The 6,287-nt window shown below is 36.6% G+C and overlaps 1 long non-coding RNA gene across 1 annotated transcript; it reads right to left on the bottom strand.

Annotated features, from left to right (window-relative positions):
* Nucleotides 1–531: 531 nt before the first annotated feature.
* LOC131275219 (uncharacterized) lies at nucleotides 532–5,329 on the bottom strand. Its single transcript, XR_009182628.2, has 3 exons — nucleotides 5,195–5,329; nucleotides 4,826–4,893; nucleotides 532–728 (listed from the first exon to the last, which is right to left on the bottom strand). It is a non-coding gene; the product is annotated as an uncharacterized lncRNA (long non-coding RNA).
* Nucleotides 5,330–6,287: the final 958 nt, after the last annotated feature.

Genomic DNA, 6,287 nt, shown 5'->3' on the forward strand with positions numbered 1-6,287 from the left:
AATGCTTTATATTTACCACGAGCTGTTGAGATTCTCAAAATTTAGGATATAATTTTATAGTAAGAGAAAAAGATCCCAGTGAGTGGTATAACCCCCAGAAGTCCACCTGCAAAATACATCACAAGGTCATTGAGGAAGTTGTCAGAACAAGCATGTCTGACTACCTGATTAAGTTCACAGAAAAAGTGGGGCATTTCCATCTTTGTACAAAAAGACAATTGTAAAACCATTAAGTTATGCAAAAGAGAGTCCAAAACACTCAATAACCAGGATACCAGCAGTAGGAGGCCACAGAGCCAGGGGTTCATGATGACTGTGTAGTGCAGGGGGTGACAGATGGCCACGAAGCGGCCATAGGCCATTGCAGTCAAGAAGGAGTTATCTAATTGTCCACAAAGCATGAAAAATACATCTGGGTGAGACGGTTTTCAAAAGTTATGATTTTGTTGCCTGTCTGAATGTTCAGCAGCATCTTTGGTTTCGTGGTGGAGGTGAAACAGATATCAGTAAAAGACAGGTTGGAGAGGAAGAAGTACATGGGTGTGTGGAGATGGGAGTCCAAGATGATGGCCAGGATGATGAGCAGGCTGCCAATGAATGTAACCAGGTACATGGACAGGAACATTCCAAAGAGGAGGGACTGCACCTCTGTATTTTCTGAGAGCCCCAGGAGGATGAATTCTAAAGCATATGTTTGGTTTTCTCTTTCCATGTGGATGATGAATTTCCTGAGGAGATATTCAATACAATGCAATTTAGCCTCAAGCCATAATCAGAAAAATATAATAAATGGTACTGTTTGTATTGTAATTACATTACGTTAATATTTTTATGGATTTTATAGAGATCTAGTACCCTTTTCTGAAAATAGGGAAAACATATGTTCCTGCTTCTCCTTGATGTGATGGCTAGAAACCCTTGGTCATAATAGAATACACTTTGCCAAGGCAATAATTTCCATGATAAATTCTCTCAGATTTTATTTTAAGCAACAAACATTATGACCATATTTTTGTACCCTGTGACAAAATAGAAAAGAAGAACAAAGTAGTAGGAACCATGTTATTTGGTTGTAACAGTTATTATAAAAACACAATAATTTAAAAAATCTTTTTGGTGAAATGGACAAATGACCCCACACAGATGTGTTCCACTGATGTTTCACAGAGGACAAGGGTAATTCAGTGTAGAAAGTATGATCTTTTCAAGAAGTGGTGTTGGAACAAAAGTGAAGCAGGCTAGTAAGATAGGGAATAGATGGATCTAGAACCTGACAGAGTCCACATGGACAGCAAAACCCCCTAATGATGGCTGCTGGAGGAATCTCACCCTGGGATTTGCTACCCAGAACAAAGCCTCCTTCCTGAGAATATGGAAAAGCCTGGATCTTCCCTAGGAACTTTATCACTGGGTCCTCACTAAGGAATTGATGGGCAAGGTAATCAATCCAAAGAGCAAACAGCTGAAACCCCCTCCCCTGCCATTAGCAAAGGGGTGGATAACTAGCAGTTTAAAAGCAAACCATGAGGATTGAGCTTGCTCTTGCCTAGCTTTTTGCCTATTGACCCGTCTTGCCTTCTGCATGTCACTTTCATCATTTTTCCTCTGCCATGTGGCCATGCAAGTTACCCTCGGGACTTATAATCTATAATGGGGAATTGTCGCTTGTAAATTAGCCCTCTTCATCCCTTTTCAGCCCCTTCCTCACTACCTGCTGGGGCCCTGCTCTGTTATTTTCTCCCATTTCTCTTCCCTTCCTACCTGAATTAATTACTGGCCTAACTCACCTGGCGTGTTCTTGAAATTCACTTCTGCAGCATAGCCAAGAACTTAGTTAGAATATGGTAACAATATAATGCACTCATGCCAAATAAAAAAGGAACTTAGGCACTGATTGAATTCATTTCACAAAAATTAAATCAAAATGAATCATACCATTTTAAAGTAAAATGCATTGTGAAAGTGCTAGACTAAAATGTGAAGAAAATCTTAGGGCCCATAGGTTGGAAAAGAGTTTTTAGATATAGTAATGGAAGCATGATTCATGAGAGATTAAAATTTATAAGTCAGTTTTTATTCAAATGTAAAATATCTACTCTGTGAAAGACATTGATAAGGGGTTGTAAGAAAACATGCAGATTTGGAAAAATACTTACAAAATACATCTGATAAAAGATTTGTATACAAATGTAGAAATTAATATTAACACCACAAAATAAGAAAGCATAAGCTGAATTTAAAAATCTGCAAAAGATATAAACAGAATCCTAACTTAGGAAGAAATTCAAAATACAAATACAAAATACAATATATAAAAAGAAATTCAACTTCACTGGCACCTAGGTATTATGACCAAATGCCAACTAGCAATGTCTCTGAAAAAGACCTTGGCCAAAAAGGGGAAATATTCAGTGCAGATGAAATTTTATGATTAAGAGATTTTAAAGTGAGTTTGGTGGTCATTCCAGAGGTTATGCTTATGCTCATCTCAGCAGAATCTCACTATCTGTTACAGTAAACAGTGCCTCAAACAGTAGGGATCCTTATGGTTCTAGAGATATCTAGACACTGTAAATAGTGCAGGGAATCTCAGGAATTTGGCACCCTGTCAGTAGACCTTACTTTGGAATTTATGCTCCCCAGTGTAAAAGAGTTAGCCTCATTTGTAGATTCCCAACATGTGGCTCTTCTCTAAATGTTATTTACATAAAGCCATGTGTTGGCACTATCCTTGTTAAATACATGAGCCAGAGCATTATGTTTTTGGTCTGTTCATGTGCCAGTTGAACCCTTAATCTAAGCAGAGTTTCAACACTTACTCTCCAGTTCATTGGATCTATGTAGAACAACTAATAAGGAGATGGTAATGGACAACACCTATCCCAAGGAGCAAAGAATGTCTGCACCTCTAAGCAAGCTAGTTCCACCCATATATCCCAAGGGATCTAAGCCCCCTCTCAATTAGAAACAGTGGGCATCACCATCACAAAATCCTGAAGATTGGGGAATGAACAATGGACTAAAGTAGACATTATTTTTATATTATAGACTTACTATTCTAGCAATGGAAGAATGTTTATCATTGATATAAAGGCCATGGCCACCAGAGATTCTGAGAGGAGGGAGCAGGCAGAATAGGTGTAATATCAGGGCATTTTCAGGACATTGGGATTGTTCTGCATGACATTGCAATGACGGATACAGGCCATTATATGTTTTATCATTACCTAAAATTGTGCAGGACAGGCTCTTAACTATAATATAAACTATAATTCATGGTTAGCAGTATTGTTTCTATATGCATTCATCAATTGTAGCAAATGTACTATACTAATGAAAGTTGTTGTTACTATGGGAAAGAGTGGGAGGGTGAAGGGGTGGGGCATATGGGTCCCCTCTATATTTTATGTAACATTTATGTAATCTAAACCTGTTTTAAAATTTTTAAAATTTAAATAAATAAATGAATAAATAAACTCATTAAAACTCTTTTAAAAATTAAACATCATCTGTCATTAGGGACTTGGAAGACTATGAACACAATAATATATGACCACATGTTTATTAGAAGAGATAAAAACCTAAAAACTGAGAATACCAATTGCGGTTGAGTATATGGAGCAATACATCTCTCATTCACTGCTAGTGAGAACACAAAATGGTTCATCCAGAAGACAGTTTCTTTTAAAACTAAACATTGTCTTACCATACAATCCAGCAGTTTTGCTTTTAGGTATATATATATACACACCATATCATATATATATATATATGATATGAAAATTAGAGTCCACACAAAAGTCCACACATGAACGTTTACAGCAGCTATATTTTTAAACTCCAAATCTTAAAGCAAACAAAATATTGGTCAACCACCACACCAGGGAATAGAGAGAGTCCACAACTGCAAGCAGAATTCCATCCATCAAACATGTGGGATCTAAGGCCCCTCTTGATTTAGAGGTGGAGTGGTCATCACCATACCAAGATCCTCAAGATAGAGGAATAAAATAAGAATTAGAGTGAGCTTAGTGGTATTCTACTATAGACTTATTGTGACTCTAGCAATGGAAGAAATTGTGTCACTGTCATGGAGACAGTGACCACTGGAGTTGTTGAGTGCAGGGAGAGGGAAGAAGAGGGTGTGATATGGTGGCTTTTTTGGCGCCTTGGAGTTGTCCTGAAATATATCTCATGGACAGATGCAGGATATTATATATCCTACCATATCACACTGAATGGACTGGAAGAGAGTGTAAACTTAACATGTAAACAATAATCCAAGCTTTGTAGCAATGATCCAAAATGTATTCATTAAATAAATGGAATGTTCCACACTGATGAAAGGTTGTTAATGTGGGAGGATGGGGAATTTAGGGAGTGGGGTATATGGGAATGTCATATTTTAAAATGTAAAATTTAGTGTGATCTATGTATCTTAAAAAAAGAAGACCATAATAATTTTTGCTAAAGAAATCTCATAGCGAATTTATAAAAACAAACAAGAAAAATCTTTACATCTCAGTGAACCTACTCTAATAATGACTGAAGTAATAAATGCACAATTATGTCATTAAGGCAAATACAACAAATTTTACATGTCACAGGAATTGTATGCTTTTTAATATGTATCAATAAAGTTGATTTCTTTTTTAAAAAGAACTATTTTTAAAACCTCACCACACCATATAATTATTGACTCCATATTTGTGTCCATGTCATCTCTTCTTCATGTACTTCTAGGCTTTTCTCCTTCTGAAATTACTCTAAATCCTCCTTCAAGCCTTACTGCAATTAAAATCTCCCTTGTGATGCCTTTACTAACCTCCCCAGGATGAGTCGGTAATTTCTGATCCACTTCAACAGAATTCCAGAGCCACATATATTGAATGACTAAAAGAAAAAAAATGAATAAACACAGGTAAACAGATAATTTCTACAAGTATAGAAAAAGAAGAATGAGTGAAACAAGGAAAGAATGCTTCTGAGAGAGGGAAGACCCAAGAGTAAGAGATCAGAGGAAGCAGATTGGGAAAAAAAATCTATTTTAGTTTATCTGCTATTTTCACTCAGGCTTTTTAATAAGACAGAACTTTGTGTTTTAAGTTTTCTCTGTGGTCATAATCTGCTGATTTCCTTAAAGCTTCTACCAATAAAAGGTGTCCATGGAGTCAAAAATATATTCCCCCAGTACCTGTGAAGATTCTGTAAGTCGCTCTGAAATTATCAAGTCAGGGTCTAAGTTCACCAATGCAGGTTCTTCCTTGACAGATGAATGAAGTTGGAAACTCTGTTCCCAAGAAGTGAAGTGAGATGGAATGAGTCATAAGGTCTGTAGAAGACAAATTGTGTTTTCTTTGATACAGTGAAGGAGAAGCACATAGAGTATCTGAACAATTAGGGATTCCATTCCCATGAACCACATTAATGAAGTATTCTTTTGTATCAATCTCCCTGAGATAATTATTTCTCTGGAGATAAGAAAGGAAAACGCAATGCAAATTTGCACCATTTTAGTCCCTTGTGACAGCTTTGGAGCTCCATGTTCATCTCTTATCCCTGTGGACACCTACCTCCCAGGAGGAGGTCACCCTTATTAAGGTATGGGCTCTAGTCTTGTAAGGTTTCCCATACTGATTTCCCTCTTGTTGCTTCTGGAGTAAGATTCTGAATACACTAAACTATCTTATTTCCCAATTTTTCTCCTCTGGAGTTGGCTGTCATGAATGGAGACACCCACTCACAAGTGAATTTCCTCTTGTCTCACTGCTTGTCCTTTCTCCCCCATAATTAGCAATATCTGTTCAACCCACACAACCATCTGGTTTCCTAGTCATTCAACAATATTTATTCAGCAATACTGTATGGTAAATCCTAAAGTACATTCTGGGAATGAAGAGAAGACAAAGGTACTGTGTTTCCTAACAAACTGTTCACAGTTTTAAAAAGCCAAGAAATGAGCACTCACACAATCCTTAGAAGCCTGCCCCTGGTGCACCTTGTGCCAGATGTCCACCACCCAATACCCTAAATCAGTAACCCTTCCTTATTTTATCATCAACAGTGTTTTCTCAAGGATGGATATAAGACATTTAAAATTACACAAAAAATATATAGGGGCTGATAGGCTAAATATAAATCATAATGTAAAACATAAGATAACTAAAAATATAGAAAATTGTATAGTCTAAAAAATAAACCACAATGTAAACACAAATGTTACCTTATTTGAAAGCTATTGTCTCATATCTGTACATCAGTTTTAGTAAATATGGTATGAATATGTT

Source organism: Dasypus novemcinctus, chromosome 22 (genome assembly GCF_030445035.2).
Source record: "Dasypus novemcinctus isolate mDasNov1 chromosome 22, mDasNov1.1.hap2, whole genome shotgun sequence".
NCBI lineage: Eukaryota > Metazoa > Chordata > Mammalia > Cingulata > Dasypodidae > Dasypus > Dasypus novemcinctus.